Raw genomic sequence first — 12,801 nt, 5'->3', positions numbered from 1 at the left:
ACATAATTTTGTTGTTTTTCTTTTACTTGGATGTTGGATCCATGTGATTATAGTTTTGTTGATCAATGTTAAATAATTAATGAACCGTTTGTTGAATCTGAGATGAATTTGTTACAGAAAAACAATCAATATTATTATTAAAAAGGGCCTAATGATGATGTCTGATGTTGTGTGTTGTGCATGACGCACCAAACATCACATTATTAAAATGATTCAATGAAAGTTGAATTAACTTCATTGCCGTTGGACCACTTAAAATCAAAATCCATCATGTCCCATTTTCTTATGTAAGAAGAAACTTTGACTAGTAGTAACAAAAATTATAAAGTAACATACGATTGAAGAATGGAAAATGACAAAACAATAGTGCCAAAAGGATGATCAGATCACTCACAATATGACTCGTGTCCACTTCAATTCCCATGGTCGGATAAACGAGTAGCTAGAGTCGGTCCAGAAGACTTGAGAGCTCTGATTAGATTCAAAAGAAAGAGTAATGATTTTGACAACTAACACAAGAATGAAATTTTATGTTATCATTAGTGTTTTAACTTTTAAGGAAAGAACTCAATTTATAAAATTCATTCTTGTCTTATGGATTCGAGTTTATGAACTCTAATCATAAATTTTATTGATTAAAATTTTGCAGTTTCGGTGGAAGTAAGGTTCTTTCTCTGAACCATTAATTGTAGAGTTGTATTTCAAACAAATTGTCATAATCCCGGTTAAGGCGAACCGGAACTCCATGCATAATTAATTTGCTTGAAGCTTGTTGGATCAATCACTTTAATATAGTTTTAATTACAGTTACATACACATTTGGTTAGTTTAATGTTGTTTATAAACACAAAAATTCTTTTAACTACTTTTTGGGGCTAATCCTCCCTTGAGCCGAGAAGCTAGGAGCCACCGATAACTCCGACGGACCACCACCACAACTTAACTGATCAGGCAACCGAAACTCCTGATTCACCATCGGCGGTGATTTCTCCGACACACGCCACATCTTGACCGACCTATCTAAACTCCCACTATACACAATCCACCTTCTCTCACCAGTAGCCGATTCTTGATCTCTCTCAACCGCCAAACACTTAACCGGACCAGCATGTCCGGTCAAAATCGAAAGACAAACATGCTCACCACCACAACCACCTTCTGGTCTCCTCCACACACGTATCCCTAAATCAGCTGAACCACTAAACATCAAGTTCCCCGCCGCCACTAGACAAAGCACGGCGAGTTTATGTCCTTTCAAAACGCCGCCGTTTCTCATATTATTCTCTCGTTCCCAAAAATTAACGGTTCCGTCAGACGAACCGCAGTAAATCAACGTCGCGCTCTGATCAACCGTGATCGCCGTGACGGCGCAGTCTTGTTTAAGCAACGTCTGAGAGAAAAAATGTTTCGTCTCCTTGGCTTGATCTTCTCTTCTCCATACCTTAACCGAACCATCAGCTGAACCGGTGAAAACCAAACCATCAAACCCGGAAACGACTGCGTTCACCGCGTCTTCATGAGCGCTCACAGATTCCAAACACCGCAGATCCGAAACCCGCCAGACTTTAAAAGTTTTATCCCAAGATCCAGAGTACAACAGCCTCTTATCTTCGCTTAACGCGAGACACGAGATCGCGTCTAAATGTCGAAACCCTAACGCAGCGCTGCTACGGTTACGTCTCGTGAAGTTGAAGTAAGAAGAAGGAACGATGGAGTTTCTTATGTAATCACGTAGGTTAGGCATTGTACCCACACGACGGTGAACGTTTGATTCTTTAGACGAAGCTTTCCACACACGTATCTTCCCATCTTGATGACCGGTAAATATTTTATCTCCGGCGAGTACAATGGCCTTGACCAATCCACTATTCGATTTGAAACTCGAGAACTCAACATTGTTTTTCCAAACCCTAATGTTCTTGGAATCAGATCCCGTGTAGAGTAAGTCACCTGATGTAGCTAATGAATATATATGACCTTCTTCGCGAACAAGAGATCCAAGGAGAATGTTTGGAGAGTAGTTTGTTTTTTCTTCTTTTGTGGTATCCCCCGTACCTTTGGCCGAATGATACGGCGAGTCTACGGCGGATGGATCGACTTGTACGGACCATGGTGATTTGGATAATGGAGATGAGGAGCCTTCGGAGGGAGAGATGTCGACGTAGGTTATGTCGTAAATGTCTGGATCTGGTATGGTTTCTACTTTCGTTAGTTTTGTAAATGCTTGGCCATTTACATCCCTGCTTGAACCTTTATTATGTTTTGAAGACATAAGAAGAAGATTAATGTGCTGTTTTTGTTTTTTTTGGATTTAGACAGATTTTTTTTCGATTATGGAGAAGGAAAAAAGGTTGGGGACGATGGTGTGTATATGGAATTTATGGAAATTTTTAAAGTTCTATTTATGGTTTCTTGAAAATTGGAACCGTTTATTTCGGAATAGAATTCTTTTAGAGATGAATAGGAAGTATAATCCGATTTCTATTATTAGGTTTGATTACATATTTGATGACCAATCAATTGAATATTATTAGTAGGAGAAAAATGAAAATTTATTATCTACTCTTTTTCATTCACAAAAGTACATCCTCTCATCTATTCTACTCTATGGTTATAGTAGAAGAAACATATATTATGAAAATATGATTTTTTTCAAAAACGTTGAATTACACACACATGTGAACAGCTTTAGGTTTCATCATGCTTTTATTGATTCATAATAGTTTTTCTTGTTAAAGAACTTATAGTAGTTGGTCCATAAGATAGACATGTTTTTCTCAAGTTATTTCCAATAGAAGAAGTGTTAGATGTCGTTATGTTGACGTAGTGTTTAGATATTTGAGATATTTTGTGAAAACTGTTTGATAACTTAGAAATTAAAAACTAGCATGCACACATATTAAACGTAGTGTGAAGAAAGTGAGAAGACAAGTAGACAACATATAAAACACATGGTCATTGTTAAAACCTGATACGAAGTAATTTTGTCTACTCCTCTCTTTTTTTTTTGTGTTGGAATTTTCCACGTCCAAAAACTTTGACGGATGCTTCTCCAACAATATTGGTTTTTTTTTTAGCTTCTTCGACCGATCTTTTCCTAAATCGCTTTTCCATTTTTCCTGATGAGTGTGCATCCACTACAAGAAATATAGACATTACTAGCACACAGAAAATGCTACTAAAGTAAAGGGCTTTCGTACCACATTTGAAAACGCTGTATAATGAGGAGCTATAGTAGACCCCCCCTCTACCATAGCAGTTTTTACGCGCTATGATAGATTGACCTATTATAGCGCTAATACTCCGCTATTTAATACTATTAACTAGCGTTTAGTTCATGCTATTATGTTTGTTTTCATAGCAAACATTTCATGCTATAAACTATTGTTTTGTATCATTTTATTAGTGCTGTAAAATATTGTTTTGTATCATTTTGTTAATGCTGTTGTAATGTATAATATTATGTGCTATATTTCAATTATTTGAAACCTATATTGCATAAAATAATAAAATATAAATTACAAATTGATTCATAAATAAAATTAATATTACATTGAATTTATAAAACATACATTTTACATAGAATTATTCTATCAAATACCCAAAAGAATACAAATGTTTGAATTACCAAACAAAGTCATAAAAAAAAAGACAAGTACATTTCTTCACCAAACCAAGTCATAAAGAAACCGAAGCAGCTCTAGTAAATCGCCAACTCATACCATTTAACAGCCAACGCCATTCCATCAGCAGATGACCTTAGAGCCTTTAGCTTTGTGTGAACTCTCTATTTCTTCATAAGAGTCATAACGCATATGCAGAGACCAATAACAATTGCCATGCCTCAAGGATCTTGCTGAACTCAAGCTTGTCTTCGTTCTTGACAGTTGTCAAACACAAGCAAGAAGCAGTTTTTTGTTGAACAACCTGAAATCAAGAAACCGAAATAACATAAGCAGATAGACATATGGTCCCAGGATCACCAGCTGAAGTTTTTCTCTGCAAAGTTCACAACGTAAATAAACAAAACGAAATACCAAACACAAGCTATTAGAAGGATCAGAGGAAGAGGAACCAAGAACTTCACAAGTCATGAGGAAAACTGAGTTATATACATGTGATGTCTCCATTTCAGCTCCTACACATACATAAATCAGATTCAAAATCAATCTGAGAAAAGCCATACTAAATCTCATCTTCGATCTTAATCAATAACCTAAACGAGAAAGAAAAAAAATTAGCAGAAGATTCAAGTCATTAACCTAACCGAATATCACAACAACAAAAGCTAGAACGAAACAAATCTGACCTGAAGAGAAGGGGAGAATTCAAATTAGAAAGGCTTTTGGTTGAAAATCCAGAAAGTGAACCAGCATCTGTCTCTGGGAAAAACAAACGGAAACCAAAATCAGTCACAATCTGACAACAATAGAATGATACTGAGTGTGTTTGATTCCGATGAACAAGTAATTTTTGGTGGTGGTATTGTGATTTCGCTTCCTCCAATTGCTACGATTGATCCGATTTTGCCTTGGGTTTGGTCTTTGGTTGCGTCTATACAGATGAGAACGGTAGCTCGAAGGCAAAGAAGACAAGCTAATGAAAAATCGTGGACATAGAGAGAAGCTATCGACGAAGAGAAGAGGAAGAGTTTCTCTCACACACAAAAAAAAAAAAAAAAAAAAAGAAGAAGAGAAAAGAGGAGCGTGAGACAGCGAAGGGTAGTGAAAAAGAAGGAAGCTAATCCATTGATTTTAATAAAATCAACGGTGTATATTAAATAAGGGGTGATCCTTAACTCTACGGATTAACCAATCAGAAAGAAGGAAGCTAATCCATTGATTTTAATAAAATCAACGGTGTATATTAAACAAGGGGTGGTCCTTAACTCTACAGATTAACCAATCAGAAACCAGCTTTTCTATTTAATTTTAAAATTTGTAATACTTGAAATATATATATATTTTAAATTACTAGATTAATACTTGAATCTTTTTTTATTTTTGATATATTTTATGATATTGGTGTTAAATTATTTACAATTAAAAATTTAGTGTTTATGGTTAAGAGTTAGTAGTTTCAAACCCTATACCCTAAATCACAACTCTTATACCCTATACCCTAACATCAAATACTCTATTGCTTTCATTCTTATTTCTATTTTGTAATAAAACAATATAAAAATATTCTATATTTTCATTGCTATTATAAGTAGAAAATTTAATAATTTACAATTAAAAGTTTAATATTTGTATTTATATTATAAGTAGATTTATATATACTTCAAACATTATATACTCTTATACCCTAAACCCCAAAGCATAAACCCTAAATCCTAATTCAAAAATTCAACTAACTTTTTATCCTTATTTGTATTTTGTAATAATTTTTATTTTATTTTATATTTTTAGTATGAAATAATAATTCGTTATATTTTTTTTTCTTAATTTTGAAGTAGAAAAATATTCTACATATGAATCTCTATACCCTAGATAAACCCTAAATCCTATTTCATAAACTTTAAATCAAATATCATGAATTCTTTTTGTTGTTGTGAGTTGATAATGTAATTTAGTGATTTTGGAGAATGTTAAGAGATTGATAAAAAAGAAAATCTATAACTTATTGAATTATCACAAACCGTTTGCAGTATAAAATTTGCATAATTCAGAATACATTTCCTATAAAAAGTTGCAAAATGCTAAATATAATAAAGTGATCTTCTTTACATAGTAATCTCATTACATAGTGATCTTCTTTTTTACAAAGTACAAACTCACCATACTCATCAATCGGAGCTTCATAGTCATAGCTCGTAGTGATAAAAGGTCCTCCTGAAGTACGTCCAAAATTCGTTCCTCCGTGATACTAACATACAACCAAAATCCATTTAGATTACAAAATGATACAGAGCTAACTAACTTCCTCGTCTGCTGGTCTGTGAGGGTCTCTGCCTCCAAAAGTTTTAAACGTAGAAGAAAAGAACAAGTCTTTTCAGACCGCAAAAATCAGATTCACCTGCTAATGAACAAGAATCTCCAAAAGACTCCAACTTTGTATGGAAACTGAATTCAAGGAAATGTTAGCGGAACCAAAGACCAATCTACTTACCATCTAGGCCAGTTCTCAGTCCAAATCTTGGGTTTGTCTGGCGAATTAGGTGTGAATTGGTCACAGTAAAAGCCATTGCAGGTACTAATCTGCCCAAGAAAATAAGAGAAATCCATCATAACCGTTTGCAGAATATATTAGTCAAAGGGCATCATAATACTAGATCTAGAGATATGCCACGAGCAACAGTTGAACCACCAAGAGTGTATTCCAGAATCAGTGTCAGCCAATTAACCACGCAACTCTGCAGAATCCCACAAAATTCATAAACAAAACTTCAAAAGCTCCAAATCCTTACCGCAACAAACTGCTAGATAACTAAACAAGCAAGTGAAATGATACCCTTCACCAATGCAAATGTAAGAGTATAGTGATAGGCACTTCCAGCTGAAGGAAAAAGACTAGAGAGTGCTATAGAAACACCAGCTATAAAGAATGAAAAGGCCAGAGCAGGTCCTGAATGCTCTCTCGCCACTGTTCCCACAAGAATATAAACCCCTGCTCCAATTTTTGATCCAACACCTAAAAAGTTTACAAACCAAAACTCTGAGGTTTAGTGAAAAACACATCCAAAAACAAAAAAGACACATAATTTATTATCATATCGTACATAAGGACAAGATCATGAGTAAAGTAATAAACAGCTAAACAATATTTAACTTTCAGACAGCAAAAAAAAAAAAAGTTACAGACTTTATAAACCCAGATATTACAGACACAAAATCAGATTGAGAAATTCATTGACTTACAAAGAAACATCGATTCCTAAAAATTTGTATCTTTGAGAAGATTGATTAGTTCATAATAAGAGTACCAATTGTGATTAAGTGAGGAAAGGTCAAGGATTTGGCGAGTTTCTGGTCATGAGACTCAGTTTGGCAACCCCGTGAATGGCCACCTCCGGTGACGGCGGCTGAGATGATGGAGGAGAAAGTGGTGGCGGCGAAGGAAGAGAAATTGCCGACGAGCGGACGTGGAGAGACGGAGACTGGGACTGAGAGGGAGAGTAGAGATCGGAGAGAGAGGAGAAGTGGAGAGAAGAGGGGAACTTTTCTTTGATTTAGATTAGGGATAAATGAATTGAATTTTCTTTTTTTTTGTATAAATGTTGTTCTTAGAGGAAAAAAAGATGAGCTAAGTTTTAATTTGGCGGACAAACTAGAAATTTGGTTAAGTGTTTTGCCTCCTCAATGATTTTCCAGCTACAATAATGATTTTTGGATTCCCGCTTATTGAAAATCTTTCCAAATGCTATAATAGCGCTACAATAATGCTACAATAGAGTTCACATCCGATTTTGGTACTTTTAGTAGCAGTTCGTAAATTTGCGTTACAAAGGTCTGCTACCGAAGCTCATATTTCTTGTAGTGATCACTCACCAGTCCCATAATAGATCTTACAGTAGGGATCCTTGGATCGTCACAAGCCAATATCATCTCCTCCTTCTTCTCGTCAAGTCCTATCACAGATGACGAAGACGGTGTAAACAAAAAAACAGTCTAGAGCTGCATCGCAACTCCCTGGAATCGAACCCATGAGTCCCCACTTGTTCGTTCTCAAGTCGTACCCATGAACCACTCGATTGTCATTGTAGCCTTTACAAAACTCCTTCCTCAACACTAAACACACTTCCCGTCGTAAGCTGCCACCTTCCAACGAATCAGCCTCTTTTCGTCCAGCACTCCGTACCTAAACTGCCTAACAAGGACCCACTTGGGATCAATGAGAGTATTCTCGAGGGCGTAAACGTTAACTACTCCCTCCGTCTCCGATATCAATAGGTTGTTAACGTCGGCAGCAAACAATGTTTTTAAACTAAGTCCCTGAGGGAACTTGGTGAAGATTAGTCTTGCTTGCTCGATCTGTTTCGGGGTTGAAAGCAACGATGCTTCCGTCGTTTCGTAGCCAGTGAAGAGATCCGTCCAAGTAAACAGGTTTTTTCATACGGTTATCGAGACTGCTTTGGCTGCAATTAATCTTCGTTTTCGAAAATCTCCATGAACCTCCGGCGCTAATCTCGAATTCATACCTCGTTCCGGTGTACTCTCTCATCTCGGCCATGCAAACAATTTTGAAACTCTAAGTGGATTTATCAATGTGATCAACCGCTAACCCTATGTACATAGTGTCCCCAAGATAAACATTTAGACGACTATGAACTTTCCTTGACCAAGGATGATCCAGGAATAAAAACTTCTTTGTGAGAGAATTTAGGACACATAGACTATCAATAGAGAGTAGAAGAAGACCAGAGCAATAGCCTAGAATTCGAGACACCATTAGTTTATCTTTGGTTCTAGGTGACCTAGAATCACCCAAATAGTGGTAGCAAAGCAAACTAGAGCCATACGTGGAGATGTGAACTAGACCGGATCCAAGCCGAGAAAAGTATTCGGATTTAAAATACGAGTCGTTGGATATATGCGATAAGAAAGTTCTATTTGTGCATTGCATCACTGCCAAAGATTTGAGATCCAGTCTGAAGAGAACTTCGTCAAAGAGATGCCATGGTAGGCCGTCCATGATCTGATAAAAAAATTTCTACCTTTTGTTTGTTACTTGTTGTTGCTTAATTCTTTGATTTATACGTTAGCAGCAAATTCCAACATGGAAACTGATTTGGTAATACATCCTATAAGAGGACTGTTTTAGCGTTTTTATTTCTTTTTTTTTTTTTTTTTTTTTCAACCAAACTATATTAAAATTAAAAGAGAACTCCATGATTGGTTGCCCAAACAGGAGGATACGAGTTTACAAAGGTAGAAACTGAAGGTAGGATTCGTGAAGATCGAGCGAGGCAATCGACCCTGACATTGTCATCGCGAGGAATCCTGGAGAGGGAGAAGGAGGGAAAGGAACTTCGAAGCAATGAAAAATCCTCCAGCAGATTAGAGAAAGTCGGCCAGTCTTCCGGTGCCTGCACCATCGCCGTTAGCTCCACACTATCCGTCTCAAAAACCTGACAATCGACTCCAGCCACCAGTAAAGACTCCATAGCCCAGATCAACGCTTGTAGTTCTGCATGTAGAGGAGAAGGACTCCGACGATGACTCCGTGCTCCCAACAGGATTGTTGTAAGCTCTCCACTGCAGCACCACCAGCCCAAACCCTGGTAGGAGTCTGTACTTTTCCAAGAACCATCCACTTGGCATCGGGGAGAGGATCCCCTATCCTCCGTAAAAGACGGGGGGACCAGATAATTCACTGAGTAAGATTTGGCCTCCTCCCACAATAATTTATCCGTAGTCGCCTGATTAAAAACGCTAGTCGCCTGAGCGTTTTTATTTCTTTTAAAAAGAAACCTTTTATTACGATGGAGAGATCAATTTTATTGATATGGACAGATTTTTACCTTTTGTTACAGTTCTTTTGTGTTTTTTTTTCATCTTACGGGTTAAAATTTATTTGTTTTTTTTTTTTTTTTGAAAATCTAGCTGAAAAGAACGCAACTGACTTTGGTTTGATGATCAGTCAAATGAAGGTGTGGATGGAAAGTAATGAGAAAGGAGGTGTGGCGGTCGTGATTACTAGTGATAAAGGGTTCTTGTCGATGTTGCACACATTGAAGAACATTCATGGTTTCAGCACAATTCTCATGTTAACTCCTTCCACCCGTTCAGCATAAATCCATTTTCTGGTACAGTAAAACCTCTATAAATTAATACTTGATAAATTAATAAATACTATAAATTAATAAATTTGGCTAGTTCCAAGTCGGTACAGTGTAAAAAATAACAAAATTCGATAAGATAATAAGATAATATTTTTTTTTTAAAATTCCCATGTAAAATATGGTCCTAATAATATCATAAATTAATAATCATGTAAATTTATATATATATATATATGCAAATATATTAATGTAATATAATAATGTATGCTTCTCCTAAAACTCATATTTATAAAACAATTGTTATGTTGTATTTTCAAGATATAATGATATAAAAAACTGTATAACATATCATAAAAATAGCTAATTTTTAAAAAATTCAATTTCTAGATATGCATCATTTATATTTTGATAGTTACAAACTATTAAAATACGACAATTGATATTATATTCATAAATTTGAATGTATGCATATGTATAAGTGAATTTGTCTATAACATTTGTAATTTATTATCAACAATATTTTCTAGATATTATAAATTTAATTCCAAAACCATAATATTTACAATATTCGAAAGTTTAATTTTATTTTCCTAAAATTATCTCAATTTATAATTTTAAAAACTTTAAACAATCAAATATATATATATATATATATATATAAATTAATAATTTACACTGTAAAGTAATAATTATTAATTTATCTAATATCACTATAAATTAATAAAATGTCATGGTCTCAACATTATTAATAATTAATAGAAGTTTTACTGTAGTAGGTTTGATTACATATTTCATGCATGACAAATCAATCAAATCTAAATTAATAAGAGAAAAGGGAAAATTTATAATATACACTTTTTCATTAATTTACAAAGTACATCTTCTGTACTGTTTTAGCAGAAGAAACATATATTATGAAAATTTTGATTTAATTTTTTTTTTTGAATGTAGACACACATGTGAACATCTTTAGGTTTCGTCATGCTTTATTGATTCATAGTATAGTTTTTTTTTTGTTTTGGTTAAAGAATTCAAAGCATGATGTGTTAGATGTCGTTATATATGTTGAAGTTTTAGATATTTGAGAGATCTTGTGCAAAGTGTTTAATAACTTCAAATTAAAAACTAGCACATACATATTAAACGTAGTGAACAAAGAGAGAAAAAACTTATAAAAGCACTAGCACATGTTCATTGACTAAAAGACACATGTTGACTCCACTCTTCTTCTTCTGTTGCTGTTGGAATTTCCCACGTCCGAAAACTTTTTTTTGGTGTTGGAATTTCCCACGTCCGAAAACTTTGACGGAGGCTTCACTTTCTCAAACAGTATTGGTTTCCTTTTATCTTCTTCGACCTATCGATGTTTCCCAAAATTGTTTTCCCCTTTTTTCTGATAAAATTCCATCACTCACCAGTCTCATAATTGATCTTACAGAGGAGATACTTCGATCACAAGCCCGTATCATATCCTCTTACTCCTGAAGTCCTATCACATAAGATGACGACGGTGCAAACTGAAAAAAGTCTAGAATTGCATTGCACCACACTATTATCGAACCCATGAGCCCCCAGCTGTTAGTTCTCAAGTCGTACCCATGAAGCATTCGTGCGCTAGAGTTGTCGTAGTCATTCTTAGTCTCCTCCCTCAACACTAAACATATGCCGTCGTAAGCTTCCACGTTCCAACGAATCAGCCTCTTTTCGTCCAGCACTCCGTTCCGGATCCGACTCCCGAGAACCCACTTGGGATCAGTGAGAATATTCTCGAGGGAATAAACGTAAATCACTTCCTCTGTGGCCGATATAAAAGTTAGGCTCTTGTTGTCAGCAGCGAACAAGGTTTTCGAACTCAGTTCCTTGGGGAATCTGGTCGGGATTAGTCTTGCTTGCTCTGTTTCCGGGTTGAAAGCAAAGATGCTTCCATCGTTTCGTAGCCAGTGAAGAGATCCGTTCAAGTAAAACAGGTTTTCTCATACGGTTGTCGAGATCGCTTGTACTGCAAGTAATCTTTGTTTCCGAAAATTTCCATGAATCTCCTGCGTTAATCTCGAATCTATAGGTCGTTTCGTCCAAGTTTTTCAACTCAATTATGCAGACAACTTTAAAACTTTGAGTGTTTCGATCAGTTTGATCAACCGCTAACCCAATGTACATCAGTGAGTCTCGCCGAGCAGTTGGTAGAGGACAAGGCAAACACCTTGACTTGGGTTGATTCAAGAATCGAAACTTTTTTGTGATAGGATTTGCAACGCACACACCATTAACACCCTCAACGGAGAGTAGAAGAAGGCCAGAGCAGAGAAAAGTATTCTGATTTAAAATACGGGTCCTCGGATATGTGTGATTGGAGAGATCTATTTGTACATCCCATCATCACCACAGATTTGAGATCCACTAAGAGAATCTGGTTGACAGTGCTGGCTTAAACATATTACATGCCCCTGGGCAAACTAAAAAATAAATGCCCCTTAATCTATAGAAAATCTTACTAATAATTTTTTGGTTCTCTTTGGTTCATATAATTGTTTTTTTTGCCCCTTTCTAGCTTACAAATTTTTTTTTGTGCCCCTTTAACTTACAAAGTTTATTTTTTGTGCCTCTTTTAACTTACAAACTTTTTTTTTACCCCTTTTCTCATACGTATATGCTCCCGGGGCGGTCGCACTGCCTGCCCACCTAGTTAAGCCGGCACTGCTGGTTGAGGAGATGCAAAGGTAAGCTGTCCATGATCGGAGAAATTAGGGGTTTTGCTTAGGATTAATTGCAATTTCCAAGATATAAATAATTAAAGGAATGGTTTAGTAGTTTTTATTATTGGAAAAAAGAAATTGTTAAAGTAAGTCGAAAAAGTAAAAGACAAAAAATAGTAATTAAATTAACTTAATTAATGCATGAAGTGCGTTAAATATATGAATCTACATTTTTTTTTTCTTTTTTAAGACACATACCAATATACCATTGATAAACAGTCCAAGAACTCTTGGCAGCCTGTTCCGGATCATACAAGGGATCGAACCTAAGAGCAAGTTTATTGGGGGGTTCATATAAGGGGAGTTCTTAAATTTTTTATGAAT

The 12,801-nt window shown here is 35.6% G+C and overlaps 2 long non-coding RNA genes and 3 pseudogenes across 11 annotated transcripts; all 5 read right to left on the bottom strand.

Moving 5' to 3' along the window:
* Nucleotides 1-757: 757 nt before the first annotated feature.
* Nucleotides 758-2,558, bottom strand: LOC104711584 (protein JINGUBANG pseudogene; annotated as a pseudogene). The gene has a single exon (XR_015567407.1). The product of XR_015567407.1 is annotated as a protein JINGUBANG pseudogene (transcript).
* Nucleotides 2,559-2,988: 430 nt separating this feature from the next.
* Nucleotides 2,989-8,634, bottom strand: LOC109126454 (putative F-box protein At1g57580 pseudogene; annotated as a pseudogene).
* LOC109128082 (uncharacterized) lies at nucleotides 3,508-4,713 on the bottom strand. Its single transcript, XR_015567406.1, has 3 exons — nucleotides 4,310-4,713; nucleotides 4,038-4,138; nucleotides 3,508-3,927 (listed from the first exon to the last, which is right to left on the bottom strand). It is a non-coding gene; the product is annotated as an uncharacterized LOC109128082 (long non-coding RNA).
* LOC104711580 (uncharacterized) lies at nucleotides 5,631-7,391 on the bottom strand. 9 transcript variants are annotated; one of them, XR_015567397.1, is made up of 5 exons: nucleotides 6,926-7,391; nucleotides 6,454-6,633; nucleotides 6,272-6,355; nucleotides 6,112-6,200; nucleotides 5,631-5,868 (listed from the first exon to the last, which is right to left on the bottom strand). It is a non-coding gene; the product is annotated as an uncharacterized LOC104711580 (long non-coding RNA). The 9 variants fall into 9 exon arrangements; XR_015567398.1 differs by having other exon boundaries at nucleotides 5,631-6,018; nucleotides 6,926-7,387; XR_015567400.1 differs by having other exon boundaries at nucleotides 5,631-6,018; nucleotides 6,112-6,195; nucleotides 6,926-7,387.
* A 2,433-nt stretch (nucleotides 8,635-11,067) lies between the features above and the next one.
* LOC147938850 (putative F-box protein At1g57580 pseudogene) lies at nucleotides 11,068-12,365 on the bottom strand (annotated as a pseudogene).
* Nucleotides 12,366-12,801: the final 436 nt, after the last annotated feature.

Source organism: Camelina sativa, chromosome 9, assembly GCF_030686135.1.
Source record: "Camelina sativa cultivar CO46 ecotype springtype chromosome 9, ASM3068613v1".
Classification (NCBI taxonomy): domain Eukaryota; kingdom Viridiplantae; phylum Streptophyta; class Magnoliopsida; order Brassicales; family Brassicaceae; genus Camelina; species Camelina sativa.
Note: the sequence above shows the minus strand (reverse complement) of the source record. Positions and strands in the feature narration are given on the sequence as shown.